Consider the following 21,987-nt stretch of genomic DNA (forward strand, 5'->3'; position numbering starts at 1 on the left):
CCTTTATACATTTATGATGGAACGTGGGAGTAAATCAGAGAGGAGCAGCCTAGAATGACACACACGGGCAGACCTTCCTTGGGACTTCCTTCTATATTTTAATATCTAATCAATTTCGGGACTATTCCACACTCTGAATATTATCATATTTACACCAAGGTTGTATTTACTGGATGCATGCTATTTAAATTTTCCCATTTTATATATGAAATATATATGTAGGTTTATGATTTGAAGGCACCTTATATTCATGAATTTAATTTAAACATTTATATCAATTATAGAGTTTATTTTATTTATACAGTTGTGCTCATAAGTTTACATACCTTGGCAGAATTTCTTGGCCATTTTTCAGAGAATATGAATGATAACACAAACTTTTCTTTCACTCATGGTTAGTGTTTGGCTGGAGCCATTTATCATCAAGCAACTGTATTTACGCTTTTTAAATCATGGCAACAGAAACTACCCAAATGACCCTGATCAAAAGTTTACATATCCCAGTCAATACTGTGTATTGCCCTCTTTAACATCAATGACAGCTTGAAGTCTTTTGTGGTATTTGTGGATGAGGCTCTTTATCTTCTCAGATGGTAAAGTTGCCCATTCCTCTTGGCAAAAAGCCTCCAGTTCCTGTAAATTCTTGGGCTGTTTTGCATGAACTGCACGTTTAAGATCTCCCCAGAGTGGCTCAATGATAATGAGGTCAGGAGACTGAGATGGCCACTCCAGAACCTTCACTTTATTCTGCTGTAGCCAATGACAGGTCAACTTGGCCTTGTGTTTTGCATCATTGTCATGTCCAAGTACGTCCCATGTGCAGCTTCCTGGCTGATGAATGCCATTGTTCCTCAAGTATTTTTTGATAACATACTGCATTCATCTTGCCAACAATTTTGACCAAATTTCCTGTGCCTTTGTAGCTCACACATCCCCAAAACATCAGCGATCCACCTCCATACCTTTCATCATAGGCCTTGTTGACTCCTCTCCAAAATGTAGCATTTTATGGTTGTGGGTGGCCAAAAAGCTCAATTTTGGTCTCATCACTCCAAATGACTTTGTGCCAGAAGGTTTGGGGCTTGTCTCTGTGCTGTTTGGCGTATTGTAAGCGGGATACTTTGTGGCATTTGCGTAGTAATGGCTTTCTTCTGGCGACTCGGCCATGCAGCTCATCTTTCTTCAAGCGCCTCCTTAGAGTGCATCTTGAAACAGCCACACCACGTTTTCAGAGAGTCCTGTATTTCACCTGAAGTTATTTGTGGGTTTTTCTTTGCATGTCAAACAATTTTCCTGGCAGTTGTGGCAGAAATTTTAGTTGGTCTACCTGACCGTGGTTTGGTTTCAACAGAACCCCTCATTTTCTACTTTTTGTTTAGAGTTTGAACACTGCTGATTGAGAATCCAGAAATGTCAGTGCAGCACTGGATGAAAGATGCAAGGGTCTGTCAGGAGTCCAGAAACTCATTGACCTTTAATACACACACACACACACACACACACACACACACACACACACACACACACACACACACACACACACACACACTAATTACAAGCAAACAGATCACAGGTGAGGACGGTTACCTTTAACAGCCATTCAAACACCTTTGTGTCAACTTGTGTGCATGTTATCAGGCCAAAATCACCAGGATTTGTAAACTTTTGATTAGGGTCATATGGGATAGTTTATTTTGCCATTATGATTTAAAAAGGAGTAAACAAAGTTGATTGATAATAAATGGCTTCAGGCAAACATTAACCACGAGTGAAAGAAATGTTTTTGTGTTATCATTCATATTCTCTGAAAAATGGCTCCTGCTGCTATCAATCTATCCAATGAGGACCCGAGACAGCGGCTGGAGCTGCTGGGCTGGCTCTAGTCGCTGGAAAGATCGGGTTCAGGTAACTAAAAGGGGGGCTCTGGGGGGCAGCTGCACCACAAAAGGTTTTTCGCCTTAATGCATAGAATGCGTTAAGGTGAAAAACCTCAAGACTTTACAACTCCTTTAATACCTAATAGAATTGTTGTCTTTTTAACCCAAGTTCAATAAGAAACAGCTAGATTTCACAGGAGGATAATGCTAGGCACACTAAAACAGCAATGTATTTGACTTTACCACCCAGTGGCTACATTGCACCCCACAGCCATGAACAGGTCTTTGTGGACTTGATGGTTGCACTGGGTAGACTAGAGGAATCTAGAATATCTAGCTTCTTGCACAGGCAGTTGTTGGTTAAAGATGTTCAATTCAGAAAATATACTGGAACAAAAGCCAAGTGGATGTAAACCCTCTCCTATACCCAGTGAAGTGAACAGCCTCAGATGATACACGGAGATTAAACAAATCTCCCTATATAAGTTTTACATGTTTATCTGCTGTCTTCAGCTTTCTAGGGTCTTTATAAAGTGCACATCGTGTTAGAAACTTTTCTTCCTGTTTCAGCAGTGGGAGGGAAGTCTGGGCACACACTGCGTGACAGCTGATTGGAGGAACCCCCCCCCCCCCCCCTCCACTCTAGGAACGAAGAAACTTGCAAAGCTGCAGTCTGAATAGACAAGCTCTCTGCTTATATATTTCTAAGTTCCTTCCCCAACGCAAATTTCCAGCTGCTTTTAAACCAAGGGGCTGGCACTCTTCCTTTTTAAATGTCTGGACACACTGGGGTTGATTTACTAAGAAAACCAGGAAGTAATGATTACTCTACATTTAGTTACTCCCAATTAAGCCTTCCACTAGGTTACATGTGAGTGAAAAAAAGAGTTAATCCTAGAGAACATGCCTTTGTAAATATCAAATCGCGCATTTGCAAATGCCAAATGCTCCTGAGTTTATTATATGGAACTGCACTGCAGCCACAATAAGATGAATGTGAATAAAACATTTTTATGTGAGATATGCTGTACCTTGTGTGCATCTATTTATGTATATTCCAATGAGTATTCCTAGTTTGTTTTCTTCTTTTGCTAACGAATGCAGTTATGACTAAGCATTACAGAGTAATGTCTGCTATTCTATAAAGTTACATGTATTGAACATTTACAGGTACATATCTGTTTTAAGAGGTACATGACAATGACAGTTATCAAATGCGCTCAACATGAGCGAACAAAACAACGCGGTACATCTTTCAGTGCAAAAATTTCAATGTCTTTACAAGTACACTGCATTTCTCAGCATATTGATCCCGATACACATATTAGGAAACACCATAGAAACACTAAAGCACAATAGCTATTTCTCAAATCTTTTAGTGCTATAGTTACGTATTGGTTACAGTAAGGGCAGAAGAACACCAAGCATCCCACACTTTATTATACTTAGTTGGGCAACCCCTGTGTTCAAATATGAGTTTTTCATAGGGTAATACCTGATTCACTAACCAAAGCCATGTATGTATAGAGGTGTGGGCTGGATCCACTTAAGTGCTACAGCTTTACGGGCCATAAAATGGAAAATTGAATACTTACCTTTCCGTAATTTTCCTTTCCTGGTGCCTACCCATGGCAGCATACCAATGGTTGATTGCTCCGCCCCCGACCAACCCACAGGACCACTTTAACTCTATAAATAAAAGAGTTGTTCCTCCCCACCATCATTCTTGTAACTAGATCTCAGAAAACTAAGGATTATTGAAGGGAGGGTGTATGCTGCCATGGGTAGGCACCAGGAAAGGAAAATTACGGAAGGGTAAGTATTCAATTTTCCATTTTCCTGGTGCCTCCATGGAAGCATACCAATGGTAAATAACTCGCTTACAGGGAGGGTACTGCAATAAGAAATATATTGAAAAACTACAGCCTTGACATCTGTAAGGTTCTTTCCCAAAATTCCCAGGAAGTAAGAACCGCTGGGTCTACACTATAGTGAGACATGAAAGTGTTAAATGACGACCAACTAGCTGCTCGGCAAATTGTCTCAGGGGAGACCCGCGCCAATGCTGCCCAAGAAGAGGCCATTCCCAGAGTGGAATGCGCGCTGACCGCATCTGGAACTGCCAGACCACTAGCCCGACAGGCCCTTTGGATTAATTTTACGATCCAGCTTGCCAAGGTCGTCTTGGATGCTGCCATTCCCTTTCTGGCACCTTTTGGGATGACAAACAGTCTTTGATCTTTGCGAAACTGTTGTGTTGAGTTTAAATAGTGTCTCAGGGATCTGGCTAAATCTAGCTCATGTAATCTTGAAGACTCTGGATCTTCTCCAAATGTTGGGAGAACCCATTCCTGATTAAGATGATAGAGAGAAGGTACCTTAGGAATGAATTGATGGATGGGTTGCAAAACCACCCTGTCCGGGAAGAAGGTGATGCAAGGTTCCCATGATCCTAAAGCTTGGATTTACGATACTCTGCGAGCCGAAGTGATGGCAATCAAGAATACTGCTTTTAAGGAAATGTCCTCTAGGGTGCAATCTTCTGTGGGAGCAAAGGGAGGATTTGATAGGACATCCAGCACAATCGTCAAGTCCCATTTGGGGTATAATGCTTTCCGGGGAGGTCGCAATCTCGGGACTGCCTTCAAAAAGCGTTCGACCAGAGGGTTCAAAGCCCATCGTGTATCTGTCAGGGCTGAGAGAGCCGAGACCTGGACCTTAAGAGTGTTTAGACCTAAACCTAGATCCAAGCCATTCTGTAGGAAGAGAAGCACATTCTGGACCCCAGGGTCCAGGGGATCGAAATAATTAAGCTCTGCCAGTTCTGTAAATTTTCTCCATATTCTGTAATAGGTGGAATTAGTGGAAGACTTCCTTGCCTGTAGAAGTGTTTGAATAACATTATGTGAGCACCCTAAATCATCCAGCCTTTTCTGCTCAATTTCCAGACCCTCAAGTCTAGGATTTCCGGATGCGGGTGAGAGAAGTCGTTTTGAGACAGAAGGTCGTTCAGGTGTGGAAGAGGAAGCGGTCTGCATACAGCCAAGTTGATTAGGAGTGTGAACCATGGTCTCTTGGGCCAGTATGGGATTACTGCCAAGACTGTGACTTTCTCCGTCGTCAGGCGCTGAAGAAACCTCAATATCAGAGGAGTCGGAGGAAATGCGTATCCTTTCTGAAAATTCCAAGGCTGGGCTAGAACGTCTACTCCTGCTGACCCTGGGGACGGAAACCTTGAGAAGAACAGAGGCGTCTTCGCGTTATGTGGAGAGGCAAATAGGTCGATTTGGGGGGTGCCCCATTGTTGGTATATCCAGTCGAAAACCTTGGGATTCAGGGACCACTCGTTGTTGTTGACGAATGATCTTGACAGATGGTCGGCTAACTGGTTCTCGGACCCTGGGATGTATGAGGCCCGCAGGTTGATTAAGTTCCTCTTGGCCCAGGTCAGAATGGGTGTCACTTCGCTGAGTAGAGACCTGCTGTGTGTTCCCCCCTGGTTCTGGACATAGGCCACTGCCGCTTTGTTGTCCATCTGTAGGAGTATGGATTTTCCTCTGAGGTAGGTGGCTAAATGTAAGATTGCCATCCATGCCACCCTTAGTTCCAGCATGTTCGATACTACCGCCTCCGAACTGAACTGCTAGTTGACCTTGGAAGTGCGCACCGCAGCCCAACTGACTTGCGTCTGACATAAGAATGGTCCATGAAATGGGCCCTAGGGAACAGTGAATCTGCAGGTTGGATGGTCTCGTCCACCACCAGAGACTGGACTTCATTACAGATGTGACTAATATCCTCTGATCCAGGCGATTCTTCCTCCACTGTGCCAGAAAGCCCAGTTGGAATCCCCGCAGATGCCACCTGGCCCACTTCACCATGGGTATACAAGAGGAAAGGGAGCCCAGGAGACTCAGACAGTCTGATGCCAACATGGAATGGCTTGCCAATACTCTCTTTAGCTTCCTTATCAGGACAGGAATCTTTTCTAGGGGACGTGAAACTGCCCTCTCTGGAGTGTTGAAAAGTGCTCCTAGATATGTCATCTTTTGTGTAGGTGTGAGCTGGCTTTTCGAGTAATTGATTAACCACCCGAACTTGCTCAGGGTGTCTAGGACCAGCCGTACATGCATTTCTAGGCTCCTTTTGTGCTGGGACAGAATGAGGATGTCGTCCAATTAGTGAAGCACTCGAATCCCTTTTTCTCGAAGAGGAGCCAGGATTGCCACTAGCACCTTGGTAAAGGTTCTGGAAGCTGTTGAGATCCCGAACGGCAGGCATTGAAACTGTAGGTGTAAATCGCCTACTTTGAAACGTAGGAAAGGTTGAAACTGCTGCAGGATAGGTATATGGAGATATGCGTCTTGAAGGTCTATAGAGACCATCCAATCCCCTGGCTGTACTGATAGGATCACTGTATTTAAGGATTCCATTTTGAAATGCTCTGTACGGATGTATCTGTTTAACCTCTTCAGGTCCAAAACGGGCCTCCAGCCGCCCGATTTTTTGGGGACCAAAAAGACTGGGGAATAGAACCCTGAGTGTTTTTCCAAGTCCGGAACTGGAACTACTGCTTGCTGCCAGATAAGAATTTGTACATACTGAAGAAGGACCTCTTTCTTCTCTTTGGAGGTTGGTATCTTCGTTGGCTGGAATGAAAAGGGTGGGGGCCGTTTTCTGAATGTCCAGAAATGCCCCTGAATGACAGTGGAGACTGCCCATTGATCTGTACAATTCTCCACCCAAACCTGGGCGAACGCCCTGAGTCGAGCTCCTACTGGAGCGGTTTGGGTGGATGGGGAGTCAAAAAGACTTCTGGCCCTCCACCGTGGATGTTGAGGTTTTCGGCTTCCCCACCTTCAAGAAAGTTGCCTGCGAGCCCTTCCAGCCTCTTCTGTACTCCCTGCCCGGGCGGTACGTTCTGGAGTCTCTTGCTCTCTGCTGACCAGCTGGACGTGACACAAATCTTTTCCTCCTGCTTCTGTCCTGGGGAATTAGACCACTTTTCCCTCCTGTGACTCTGGTAATCGCTGCATCCATTTTGTCACCGAACAGAGCTTTCCCATTGTATGGTATGCAACACCACGATTGTTTTGAGGTTGGGTCGGCTGACCATGGTTTTAGCCACAATACCCTACTGGCAGTGATGGAATACAGCATAGCTCTGGAGGAACACTTGAGGACATCAATGGCGACCTCCGCCATGAAATCGGAGGCCAACTTCAGCTCATCTAGTGCTTTGATGATCTCGTTAGACCCCACCCCCTGTCTGAGGGCTGTCTCAATATTGTCTGACCATACTCTAGTAGCCGGAGAGATTGAAGTCAGGGCTACTGCTGGCTTACATGCCCCTCCTGCAGCTTGATAAGATTTTTTTAGATCTGAATCGATCCTTCGATCAAGTACATCCCTGAAAGAGACCGCATCCTCTAGAGGCAGAGTTGTATTCCTGGCTAATCTCATAATTGAAGCATCTACCGTTGGAAGCGAATCAAAAAGCTGGGCATCTGCTTCAGCAAGTGGGTATAATTTGAGAAAACGATTGTAAGCTAAGGGTCTTTTATCCACCTTCTGCCATTCATCTGTCACAACTTCCTTTATTTCTTCCATTAAGGGGAAGGTTGATAATTTTTTCTTCAGGTGTGGAAAATATTTCTTTGCTTTAGATGGAGGCTCTGGATCTTCCTCCCATTGGATTGCGTCCTTTACCGCATTGATAAAGGGTTCCACTAGAGCAAAATCAAAGGCTGAAGCATTCTCTTCTCCCACATCCGAATCGCTTTCAGAAATAACCTGTGTCTGGCTATGGATTGGGTGTAATCACTGCCGCTTCATCTGCGGGTGGGGTTGCTTGATCTTGGGATAAGGCTAACTCCCGGATAGTGTCTTTGATCATTCTTTTGATTGATTCCATTGACTCGAGTTTCTCTCTCTCTTTGTCTCCTGTAGCTTCCAGGAGGCATTGACCACATACCAATTTATCAGGGAGGGCTTGTTTGCCACACACCCAGCATGCTTTCTCTTCTGGATACACAGGTCTGTGCTGGGAGTCCTGTTTACTAGAGGTATGTCGGGACGATCTGTTCCCACTACAGGAAGTATGGGCCGAGGACGAATGAGAATGACCCGAGCTCCTATGGTCCTTTGATCTTCAATCAGCCCGGGGTGCTCTTTTCTCTTGATAAAAAAATTTACCTGAAAGTTGCAGCCCTTACCTAGTGGTATGTTGAGGATTTTTTTGATGCGGCATTATAGTACTAGGGACAGCTGAAAAGGAACAATTAAAATTTAATATAAAAGTAGTTAAAAACAAAAAATAATTTTGCAGAGGAGGGAAGAACAAGAAAATTTTATATATATATATATATATATATATATATATATATATATTCCCATTCCTCCCTGGTACCTTGGCTGGGCTCCATAGCACAGAGTCAAAAAGGATAAAGGAGCTGGAGAGGACACCTCATAGATGCTTCCTCTAAGGCAGCTGCTCCTCTACTGACAGTAAGCTCTCTTATATACTAGAGAGCGGTCTGGGAGTCCCAAGATGCCCGCCGTCGGCTTCACAGTGCTACTGAGCATGCACCGTGACATCACGCCGAGGCCCCACCCCCCGCCAGGAAAGCAGAGCCAAACAGCGCGCGCGAAGCGCTGCACACTCAGAGGAGAGATACACAGGCACATGAGGCATGCTGTGGAGGTAGGCAAAAACCTCATAACGTTTTTGTAAAAAAGCACAAGCATTCAGGGTTTTAGCATGCTGAATAAGGGACTATATAGGAGAGAAAAACTGGCTCCTGTTAACCCACCAAGCCCCAAAAAGATCCACAGAAAAATGGGCTCCCATACTTATCTGGCGCTTTTAGCAGCCCAAGCAATGGGACTCCATACTGCAGGAGAGCATGAACCTGCAATGGTCACACCATAAAGCGGTGAGGTAGGGCTGAGCGCTTGATCCTGTAGGAAAGAGGACAGAGAAAAGAATGATGGTGGGGAGGAACAACTCTTATTTATAGAGTTAAAGTGGTCCTGTGGGTTGGTCGGGGGCGGAGCAACCAACCATTGGTATGCTGCCATGGGTAGGCACCAGGAAATAATGTCTCCAGTTGCATGGTCTTAATATGTCTTGTCCATTGCTCCTCGTCGAGGACCCCCCGCAGACACACCAGTGGGGTACATGGAACAGGACTGGATAAGACCGCAGACAATATCTCCGTCACCTGTTGCCAGTATCTCACTATAACCGGACAGAGCCACATAACATGCGCAAAATCCATGTGTGGACCTAGGTATACCGTGCATTGCGTGCAGTCTGACCGGGGTCAGGTATGTTTGATGTAGCATATAAAAGGTGGATTAAATTATTGTTGACTGCAGGAGATACAGATAGATGGGTGGAGCATGACTCCTCCCAATCCTCATCAGACAAATCAGGGACAAGTTGTTGCCACTTGATGCACACCTCCAGTGGAGCCCCACTAGTCGTGTTCGAGAGCAAATGTAGATACAGAGTTGAGATAAGTCCCCTAGGGCCCTGAAACCAAAGCACTGCTATCAGTGGATATTCAGAGAAGTCAGTGATACGAATACAAAATTGAGTATGTAGCACATGTTGAAGTTGTAAATACCTATAAAAAGGTGCAATTCATATTTCCTTTGCAATCCCTCAAAAGAAGCCAATACATTTCCATCATAGATGTTGTCCAGAGAAACCATTCCCCTAAGCTCCCAGAATCCACAAATTGCTTTAAATAGGGGAACATTGGATTGTGCCAGAGTGGTAGCGCCTCGTTAGTACCCTCAAAATTTGTAATTTTCTTAGTCTCCTTCCACACCATATGGGCCAATGTCAATATTGATATATGTCTTCCCCCCAATGCAGCCATAGGTGCCTCTAGTGCTATCAAGAGTTGTTTGATGTTAAGGACATAGGCGAGATATGACTTAACCACCGCCGGCGTAGCCAGCCCCAACCAGTCTGTCAGATGGCATAGCTGCCCAGCCAAATAATAATAGTATAATCTAGGCAATGTCATGCCAGCATCAGCCTTAGGGCGCTGCAGAGTGGAGAATTTAAGTTTCCACCTATGGGTGGCCCAATTAACCACTTCCTGCCCGCCCACCGTCATATGACGGCAGGAGGGTGCAGCTGTTATCCTGGTCCGCTGTCATATGACGTGACGGCCTTCCAGGCCCCCCAGGGGGCGCGCGCCCACCGCATCACTCAGGTCCCGGTGACCGCGATGTCCGCTGGGCACCCGCGATTGCCCGGTAACTGAGCAGGACCGTGGATCTGTGTGTGTAAACACACAGATCCACGTCCTGTCAGAGGAGAGGAGACCGATGGTGCGAACCTTGTACAGAAGAAAACCGATCAGTCTTCTCCCCTTGTGAGTCCCCTGCCCCCACAGTTAGAATCACTCCTTAGGAACATAATTAACCCCTACAGCGCCCCCTTCTGGTTAACCCCTTCATTGCCAGTCACATTTATACAGTAATCAATGCATTTTTATAGCACGGATCGCTGTATAAATGTGAATGGTCGCACAAATGTGTCAAAAGTGTCCGATGCGTCCGCCACAATATCGCAGTCACAATAAAAATCGCAGATCGCTGCCATTACTAGTAAAAAATAAAAACAAAAATGCTATAAATCTATCCCCTTTTTTGTAGACGCTATAACTTTTGCGCAAACCAATAAATATACGCTTATTGCGATATTTTTTTACCAAAAATATGTAGAATACGTATCGGCCTAAACTGAGGAAAAAATTTGTTTTTTTTTTTTTTTTAAATTTGGATATTTATTATAGCAAAAAGAAAAAAAATAGTGTTTTTTTCAAACTTGTCACTCTTGTTTTGTTTATAGCACAAGAAATAAAAACCGCAGGGGTGATCAAATACCACCAAAAGAAAGCTCTATTAGTGGGGAAAAAAATGATAAAAACAGCGCTGAAAGCTGAAAATTGGCTTGGGCAGGAAGGGGGTGAAAATGCCCTGTATGGAAGTGGTTAAAAGGTGCTAAGTAGCGTGTCCAGGGTTTTAAAAAATGATTTAGGTACTGAGGTAGGCATGTAAGAAGTCACATACAGACACTTGGGCAGAAGGATCATCTTAATGAGATTAATCCTGCCTGCCACAGACAGGGGAGGTTTGGCCCAGACAGTAAGTTTAGCTTTAAATCATGGTAACCAGAGGGTCCAGATTCGCTTGGGAAGCCTCTGAAGGAGACAGGGTAATAATGATTCCCAAATATTTAAACTAGGTCACTACCTTAAAAGGGCATGGAAGGGCCTGCGAGGAAAAGGGCATCAGGGCTGACTTCTGCCAGTTAATTTTAAGGCCCGAATACGTGCCAAATTTGTCAATGATTTGCATTGCTATTCCTAATGAGGCAGAGGTATTCTGCATATATAAAATAATGTCATCTGTGTATAGTCCTATAGTGTCTACTCTCTCACCCATAGTGATGCCTTTAAAGAGAGAAGACTGCTGAAATCTCAGTGCCAGTGTCTTGATAGCGACCGCAAACAGCAGAGACAAAGGGCACCCCTGCCTGGTACCTCTTCGAAGCTATATAGATGGGGATAGGAGACCATTGACTAAAAGGTTAGATGCGGGATCCCTATATAGTATAGTGACCCATTGTTGGAATTTAGTGCCAAAGCCAAATGAGCACAGCCCAAGCCATAAGAAAGGGCCATTCTATTGAGTCAAAGGCTTTTGCGGTGTCTAGCAAAGCCAGCGCACAAGACTCAGGCAGAAATTTTCTAAGTTGAGCTATTAGTTGCGTCCTACGTATGTTAATGGAGGTAGACTTTCCTGGCATAAAGCCAGTTTGGTCTGGATGAATTATGCTAGGAATGACTGCATTGAGAAGTTTGGCCAGAATCTTTAATATCAAAAAATGAGAGATAGTAAAGCTATGTTCAATATCCCTCCCTCAGCGCACACAGGAAGAATATTAGTTAAGATAATACTCAGCAGCTGCTATACTAAAACAAAATGAATCAAATATATGTCAAAGAAAAACCTCTAAGGCTGGATTCACACCTATGCATTTTTAGTGCTTTTTGCATTTTGCAGATTTGCACTACAGAACGTGTTCCATAGGAAACCATGCTTAATGGACTGTAGTGCAAATCTGCAAAAAGCACTAAAAATGCATAGGTGTGAATCCAGCCTAAAACATTAGCATCGCTAGTGCAAAAAGAAAAGGCAGGTGAGTAAAAGCTAGACGATCGTGGAAGAAACTATTAGCAACGATCCCAGGTATCCTTCACCACACCACTTCTGCCACAGCCCTGCCTTTTCTTAATGGACTTTCACTGAGTGGATCACTATTTGATATTTTGTTTAAGTGGACTCTTAAGCAAACTCACTGATATTTTTAAATATTTGCTATTTTTGCACTAGCGCTGCTAATGGCCAGAATCTTTGTTAGTATTTTATAGTCATTATTCAATAAAGAAAATGGCTCATCTACATGGGCTTGTTGGACCCACTTCACAACCACCAAACGCTATCGGCAATACATCTCTTAAAGAGGACAGTTGGCTATCAGCTCTTCTCACGGACTCACCTCGGATGGCGGAGAGTGGGCCCACTGATGGGTGTCAACTGTGGCACCCATTCGTCCTTTTCCTTTCCCGACCCCTCTTACCTGGCCCCTTCCTTCCCCTTCTCTTTTCCTTCCCTATTCGTTCCTCCCTCTCCCTCCGCTCCTGGCTTGCTTTCCCTCTTCCGCCCTTTTTTTTATCCCTACCCCTTCTGTTTACTCCCCCCCCCCCTTTTTTCTTTCTTTTCTCTCTTTCTGTTCGGCCGCCTACAAGTTGGCTGTCCCTGTTAATCACAACGCTCTGACTTCCCACATACCTACTCTTTAGGATACATCTCTGTTGTTTTGACCTGGATCAAACCCTTCAACTACTTCCTTCCTTGGTAAAATGTTTAACGGGTGGGGGGGTGGGGGGGGGCAATGAAAAAGTGATCCTCCACCCCACCTTTGCTATAATTGGTTATCCTGGTTTACTCCCGGCTATTTTATTCCTGCTGTATATGCAAAATGTGTCCTATATTATGCCCTCTCAAACCCTGCTTGTTTAATGTTATATTGTGACATATGTTGTGATTTGTCTACATGCTTCTATTTTGAATAAAAAAATTTGTGGAAAAAAATAAAGAAATTGGCCGATACGACGCACAATCAGCTGGGTCCTTCTCAGGTTTAGGAATAAGGACCACCGTGGCAGAGTACATAGATGGTGGCAGTCTCCCCTCTCGAAACGCTGTAGAATAGACCTGTGCCAAAACCGGGGCAAGAGTGTCCAGATATCTGCAATATATTTCCAAGGGTAGACCATCGGGCGTTTCCCTTAGCCATAGATGCTACTGCCTCCCTGACCTCATCATCCGTGATTTCTGTTCCTGAGTTAATGTAGGGAATATCAAATCGGAAAGGTATGCCTCAATGTCTTGACTGGTAAATGTAAGGGTAGAGTCATACATACTTGTATAGAAGTCGTGAAAGCAAGTATATCTCCAGCCAAACGGGCCTCCGTACCGTCAGGACATGTTATTTTATTCACTACAGAGCTACCAGACTGCTGTCAAGCCACATGGGCTAGTAACTGACTTGACTTGTTCCCACATTCAAAATATTTCTGCTGGGTATAGAATGATTTCCTTTTTGCAGCGGCAGACACATGGTCTGAATATAAACAAGACAAACGCCCAGTGGATACGGTTAGTTAGTTGGGGCTGTCAAATAAGTCACTTGAGCCGTTTGGTACTTTTTTGCTAGATCTTCCTCGTCTTGTTGGGAAGAACGTTCAATAAAGGATATAGTGGAATTAAGAGCCCCTCTCAAATAAGCCACCAAGGCGTCCCAAAACATTAAACCACTTTTAGAGCCGTGGGCTTCCAGGAAAGCTGCTAGTTGATCCGGTATCCTGTCATTGAATCAGTTACAGCCAAAAGGGCTGAACCCGCCAGGGTCTGCGGATTCCAGTAGCCCCAGTATTAATCGACAGTGACAAAGGTGAATGGTCTGACACGCCCCTAGGCAGATATGCCTATAGAGGACAATTTGGTGAGAAACTTATTACCTAATGCCAAATAAATTCTTGAGAGAAGGCCGCTGCTGGGGATGGACCATGAATATGCCCTTGTATTGGAAACCCACCATAAGTCACTCCAACTGAACTCAGAGACCAAGGAACCGAAAGCAGTCAATGTCTGGGACTGCGTGGCCGGAGGGTCACCATATCTATCCATGACCGGGTCCAAGAGCAGGTTGAAATAACCTAAACATAGGATTCTGGATACATTGCAGCAAAAACCATCGCCTCTTTAACCACCTGTAGGTTAGCAGGAGGGGGGTTGTAAATACCCATAATCACAAATGGGAGTGCATGTAGCTGTGCCCAGATAAAAACATACCTCTCATGGGGGTCTGCCTGAACCTTCACATACTCCCATGAGACCGAGCAGTGCACCAATACTGATACCTCCCTAGAATAAGAAGAATGACAGGAATGGCCCATCCACTGCAGCCAAGGATTCTTGAGGTGATCAATGTGTTTAGGCGTCAAATGAGTCTCCTGAAGTCATATCAGGGGAGCATTGGATTTAACTATCGTGGTAAACACTTGGGAACACTTGTGGGGGGTACCCAGACCCCTCACATTCCATGACAAAAAGGTACTGAGATTAGCCATCAGTCGAAAAAATGATGTTCAGCATATCAGGAAATAACAATGAGATAGCATGTAATGAGATAAAATGCATGGAGGTAAAACTATATATGTACCAATAAACAAAACGGCAAGTGGCGTAACAATTGCAACCCAAAGTCAACCCATAAATAATTGGTGTAGCTAGTAACTGTTGACTGATTATGTAGATAAGTATCAATGGGGCATTACCTGCACATTGCAACAGGTAATTCATGGTAGTAGCCATCCCCTTAAGCTCTCACAAAAAAAAGGGGGAGGGGGTACATTCTACATTGCTATTTTTAGATTAAATAAACAGCGTCAGACTGAACAGTGTCAAATGCACATAATACCGGTATTGCAGTGTATATATTACTACCAGAGTTCGGAGCCTTCCCCCCCAATGGTTAGTAGACAACAGAAGCCATTTGGATAAGGAATTCCAGGTTCGTCCAGAAGAGGGCAGCAACACACCAGGTATGACTAGAATAAGTCTAACTCTGAAAATCTACTGAAAAAAGGGCAATGCAGAAAAAAAAAAAACCTGTGGTGAAAAAAATAAGAACCCAGTGTTAAATTGAAATGGTAGTCTGCGTAGTTCAGTATTATGTTTGCTCTAAACAGAGGAAATAGAAAAAAATTGCAGACATTCACTGCCAGTGCAGCAAAGGCAATTACTTGAAAACAAAAGAAACAAACAAAAAGGGAGCTTTCATGTAATAGGATTACTATCAAGCACTTGTTGCAGGAAAAAATGTAGATCTAGGGCAAGCAAGGTAAAGGAATCTCCCCAACAGCAATACTATTCCAGAATAATCAGGACGGAGACAGTCAACCACTAGAGCTGCATCAGGGGTAGTGAATAAGAGCACATGACTACCATCAATCACTCGCAACCGAGCAGGGAAAGTCATAGAGTAGATGATCCCATCTTCCGTTTAACCTCTGTGAATTTGGCTCTTTGCTTCTGCAATTCGATCGAGAAATACGGAAAGATAGAGATCTGCACATTTTCAAAGTTGATTAGACCTTTGTCAGGCCGTACGAAGCACCAGGTCACAATCTTTACAGTTGAGCATTCTGGCTAGCAGTGCCCTGGGAGTTGCAGGGATAGGGGGTTTTGCTGGGACTCTGTGAGCCCTCTCAACAGCAAAGGTAGCAGAAAACTTGGCATCAGGAAAGGTAGTTTTGAGCCACGTTTCCACAAAGTCCTCTTGATTCTGGCCCTAAGCCTTTTCAGGGAGCCCCACTATTCTGAGGTTTTGCGTCTATGGCGATTTTCAAGGTCATCAGCTTTTTGGGACCAGAGATTGGTTTCTCAGTAGCTGTCACCCAACCAGGGAAAGGGGAGAAATCATCTTCCAAGGTGGAAATTCTCCTCAGTTTCTGCCACCCTTTCCCTAACATGCTGCAAGTCATGTCTCATGAGGCCTATGTCTACTTTGATCTCCTCCATCCTGCCTGTCAGGGAGTGTGATCACCTCAAGAAGCTGGGCATGTACTTGAGCCAGGGTCAGCTTACCCATTTCCTCTGCTGCCGATGTACCGTCTTTCAGGGTAGCTCTGGTAGCCACCACGGTGCTCCGCGTGTGAGGGGGGCCACTGATGCCATCCTGTCTCTCCATGCGGGCAAATTCTTTAAGACGATCTGCTGGTGTAGAGGGGATAGCCTTGCTCATAATATAAGCCTGTGGTACAAAGCAATTTGTGGAATGAGAGCAGGGTTTGCCAACCGCCAGTAAATTTACTGACAGTTTGTAAAAATCAGTGATTGTTTTACAACTGCCAGTAATTATCAGGGGCTGATAATGTAAAGCTGTTTTGACTTTGTAAGTTTAAATCAAGCAAATTACTTTGTTATTAGGTATTGTCAGCGTTTATATTGTTTAAATATTCACTGCGATAGTTTTCAATTTGAGTTCTGTAATTTCTCAGGTTGCCAGTAAAGCATGTGCTCCGCCAGTAAATTTTTCATGTTTTGTCATTAAAAAATGCAGCAGGAGGTTGGCAACCCTGAGTGAGAGCGGCTAGTAATATGCAGGATTGATGCAGATTCTATGGGTGGCTGGCAGAGCTCTCCTCAGACACATCCGGCCATGTCGATGGTAGTCACGCCCCTCAAGCAGTAATAATTTAATCATACTACACTATTATGCAGGTCTCAGCATACTTAGCACTATGGCTTGGTGGTCTGCTCAGATGTCTCCAAAGCAGGTTATGAGTTCCAATCCCAGCCAATCTACCACCCACCTAAGGCAGCTGTGTTTATTTTTCCAGTGCACAAGCAAATTAAAATAACAACAAAACAAAAAATGTAAACTGCCCGTTAACTGGTGTGTGATATTTGGAATTCCACACCATATTATTATTGAATACTTACATACCATTGCATAAATTTGAAGCGTTAATAAAATAGAATCAACCAAACTAAAGTGCATTAGCTAATTGGCTTTCGCCTATTTTCAGCATATGTAAAAATATATTATATATATATATATATATATATATATATATATATATATATATATATATATATATATATATATATATATATACACAGTGGGGCAAAAAAGTATTTAGTCAGCCACCAATTGTGCAAGTTCTCCCACTTAAATGATGAGAGGCCTGTAATTATCATAGGTATACCTCAACTATGAGACACAAAATGTGGAAACAAATCCAGACAATCACATAGTCTGATTTTTGAAAGAATTTATTTGCAAATTATGGTGGAAAATAAGTATTTGGTCAATATCAAAAGTTCATCACAATATTTTGTTATATATCCTTTGTTGGCAGTGACAGAGGTCAAACGTTTTCTGTAAGTCGTCACAAGGTTGTCGCACACTGTTGCTGGTATGTTGGTCCACTCCTCCATGCAGATCTTCTCTAGAGCAGTGATGTTTTGGGGCTGTCGCTGGGCAACACGGACTTCCTCCAAAGGTTTTCTATGGGGTTGAGATCTGGAGACTGGCTAGGCCTCTACAGGACCTTGAAATGCTTCTTACAAAGCCACTCCTTCGTTGCCCAGGCGGTGTTTGGGATCATTGTCATGCTGAAAGACCCAACCACGTTTCATCTTCAATGCCCTTGCTGATGGGAGGTTTGCAAAATCTCAAGATACATGGCCCCATTCATCCCAATCCTCTTCTGGATCATCCAAATGCTCTCTAGCAAACCTCAGACGGGTCCGGACATGTACTGGCTTAAGCAGGGGGACACGTCTGGCACTGCGGGATCTGAGTCCCTGGCGGCGTAGTGTGTTACTAATGGTAGCCTTTGTTACGTTGGTCCTAGCTCTCTGCAGGTCATTCACTAGGTCCCCCTGTGTGGTTCTGGGATTTTTGCTCACCATTCTTGTGATCATTTTGACCCCACGGGGTGAGATCTTGTGTGGAGCCCCAGATCTAGGGAGATTATCAGTGGTCTTGTATGTCTTCCATTTTCTAATTATTGATCCCACAGTTGATGTCTTCACACCAAGCTGCTTGACTATTGCAGATTCAGTCTTCCCAGCCTGGTGCAGGTCTACAATTTTGTTTCTGGTGTCCTTCAACAGCTCTTTGGTCTTCACCATAGTGGAGTTTGGAGTGTGACTGTTTGAGGTTGTGGACGGGTGTCTTTTATACTGATAAGTTCAAACAGGTGCCATTAATACAGGTAATGAGTAGAGGACAAAGGAGCCTCTTAAAGAAGATCATACAGGTCTGTGAGAGCCAGAAATCTTGCTTGTTTGTAGGTGACCAAATACATATTTTACACCATAATTTGCAATTAAATTTTTTCAAAAATCAGACAATGTGATTGTCTGGATTTGTTTCCACATTTTGTCTCTCATAGTTGAGGTATACCTATGATGACAATTACAGGCCTCTCATCTTTTTAAGTCGGAGAACTTGCACAATTGGTGGCTGACTAAATACTTTTTTGCCCCACTGTGTATATATATATATATATATATACATACGTACAGGTGTGTATGTATATATATGGTAGGCGATACCCTCTGTGGGATTTGAACCCATGAGTCCTTCAAGGGCCCCACTGTATATGTGTGTGTATATATTTATATTTTAGGTGATACCCCCTGTGGGATTTGAACCCATGAGTCCTTCAAGGCCCGAGTCTTTCAAGGTAGAAGCGCTGACCACTAGCCTGTTGGGCTGAGGACAATCCTACATAGATAATACATGTACTAGCGTTTGATGTTTTTAATTCTATACAATAATGTTTTGCAAATGAGCCATTAATATTATGGAAACAACCATGTTAATGCTGATGTGGCATTGGCTATTTGGACAAAAGATTGGAAAAAATGGCATGGGGGTCCCCCCCCCAAAATCCATACCAGACCTTTATCCGAGCCTGGAGGCCAGGATAGCGCACCCCCCTCCTGAACCATACAAGGCCACATGCCCTCAACATGGGGAGGGTACTTTGGGGAGCCCCCAGATCAGCCGCCCCATGTGAATGGGTATTGGGTAAATTGTACCCCTACCCATTCACCAAAAAAAATGTCAAAAAATACAAACCACAAGCCTTTATAAAAAAAAAAAAAAAGTGTCCTGCAATGTACATCCATCGTCGATCATGGTGCCCGACGGACACGAAAAATAGAACAGAAAGAATGAAACCGCTCCACCTCGATGGAAGGGCCCCCGCCATATGCGCTCTTTTATAGGCAAGGGCGGGGCCACCCAGGTACATCACTCGGTGGCCCTGCCCCCTCTGACGTCATGTAATGTCAGAAAGGGCAGGGTCAACCGATTCAGTCACTCGGTGGCCCCGCACTTGCCAATATAACACCTGTCAAAGCTTAGAGACAACAGTCGTCGAAAGCCCTCCCATCGAGGCGGAGCGTTTTGGTTTTTTTGCTACTTTTTTGGTCCATCGGGCACCGTGATCGACGATGGATGTACATCGCCGCACACTTTATAAAAAATTTTAATAAAGGATTTGTCAAAAACTGTCTATTCTGGTTTGTATTTTTTGGTGAATGGGTAGAGGTACAATGTGTGCTACACCCTTTACAAAGTTTTTTTTACCAAGGAATGAGACGCAATAGATCTCTGAAACAAGGCTGATGTCTCAACCCCTTTCCACCGACGTAACACATATATGCGGCCCTACCGCTCTGGGCTTTTTTCCCTATATATGCGTATCTCCCTTTGTGCTGGGAGTGTGCCAGAACAGCATGCTCCCAGCACAGACTGGGGTCCGGATCTCACTAACGACCTGGACCCAGAACTCCCGATTCTGGGTCATCTGATCGCTGTAGTAGCTTCTGATTGGCTACCACAGTAATAAGGCACTGTGAAGCCCACCCCTGTGTTTCTCTCTGTGAATGGAGAGGAGAAAAACAATGTACCTTTGTCTTTCCTTGCAGGGAGGGAAAATACAAACATAAAATAAAAAATAGCTAGATCTAGGTTAGCGTTTGGGTCAAGGCCAGGGTCAGTATATTTTGATTTTTTTTTTTTTTTTTTTTAATTAGCATCAGTGTCTGTGTTCTCGGTAGGACAAAAAAAAAAAAAAGAAAATTGGTTCCAGGCTGCACCACAGGTACAAACAACAACAGGTACAAACAGTATCGCTGCAATTGTCAGGAGCAGGAAAATTTATTTTGGGTTGATCTTTGGTGGTAGGTTATGGCTGTATGAATATACAGTTACATTTAGAGCTGCACGGTTCTGGATAAAACGAGAGTCACAGCTTTTTTTGCTTAGAATAAAGATCACGATTTGGGCGCCATTCATCTTTCACACTATACAAAAAAAATTGGGCTAACTTTACTGTTTATTTTTTTAATTCATTGAAGTGCATTTTTTTTCCAAGAAATTGCGTTTGAAAGACCTCTGCGCAAATAACGTGTTGACATAAAATATTGCAACGACCACCATTTTATTCTCAAGAGTTCCTGCTAAAAAAAAAAAATATACAGTATAATGTTTAGGGGTTCCAAGTAATTTTCTAGCAGAAAATACGGATTTTAACTTGTAAGCAACAAGTGTCAGAAAAAAGGCTTAGTCTTTAACCACTTAAAGACCGGATGAATTTTCCCCCTTAATGACCAGGCCTTTTTTCCGATATGGCACTGCGTAGCTTTAACTGACAATTGCGCAGTCATGTGCCGCTGTACCCAAACAAAATTGATGCCCTTTTTTTCACAAAATAGAGCTTTCTTTTGGTAGCATTTGATCACCCTGTGGTTTTTATTTTTTGTGCTACAAACAAAAAAAAGGGGCAATTTTGAAAATATACATTATTTTTACTTATTGCTATAATAAATATCCCAAAACTTTATTTAAAAAACAAATTTTTCATCGGTTTAGGCCAATATGTATGCTTCTACATATTTTTGGTAAAGTGTATATTGATTGGTTTGCGCAAAAGTTATAGCGTCTACAAAATAAGGGATAGATATATGGCATTTTTATTTTTTTTTACTAGTAACGGCGCGATACACAATTTTTAGCAGGACTGCGACATTGTGGCAGACAGATCGGACACGTTTTTGGGACCGACATTTATACAGCGATCAGTGCTATAAAATTTCACTGATTACTGTGTAAATGTCACTGGCAGGGAAGGGGTTAACACTAGGGGGCAGTTTAAGGTGTTAACTGTGTTCCCTCATGTGTGTTTCTAACTGTGGGGGGATGGAACTGAATGGAGGAGACAAATCACTGTTCCTAATTACTAGGAACAGCAGATCTGTCTCTCCTCCCCTGTCAGAACGGGGTTTTGTGTGTTACATACACAGATCACCGTTCTGGCTCCCATGCCCGGGATCGCGGGTGGCTGGCAGACATCGCTGCTGTCGGTCACACACAGCGAGCGCCAGCTATGGCTCTTAAAGGTGCAGACGTACAGGTATGGTGATTTGTGGGAACGAGCTGACCTGCCGCTGTATAACTGACCTCATTTACAGCTCGAAGTTCATCCCTTTGATTTAAAAGAACTAAGACCCCTTTCACACTGAGGTGCTTAAAAACTGCCTACAAAACGGCGAGCGCTTTTGAGGAGTTAGTGGTGCGCTTCTTTTTAAAGTCACGTGACTCAAAAAATGCTGCAAGAACCATTTTGAGGCGATTCCCATTCATTTCAATTGAGAGGGGCGCTTTTGAGGCTTTAGCCCTCCAAACATGCTCCAAAGATGCTGCTTGCAGGAGTTTTTTCAACTCCCCGCCCCAGCGTGAAAAGTATCTATTGATTTTAATGGGAAGCAGTTTTCGTGAGCTTTTCAGGCGCTTCAATGCAAAAGCGCTTGAAAAACTTGTGTGTGTGTGTGAAAGGGGTCTAAATGTTACATCGCATCTCTTTTCTATCTCTCAGCACTGACCAATGTTGATAACCATTTGCTGGCCTTTTTCTTTCAGCTCTGGAGCAGA

The sequence above is a fragment of the Aquarana catesbeiana genome, linkage group LG01 (assembly GCF_042186555.1).
Source record: "Aquarana catesbeiana isolate 2022-GZ linkage group LG01, ASM4218655v1, whole genome shotgun sequence".
Lineage (NCBI taxonomy): Eukaryota > Metazoa > Chordata > Amphibia > Anura > Ranidae > Aquarana > Aquarana catesbeiana.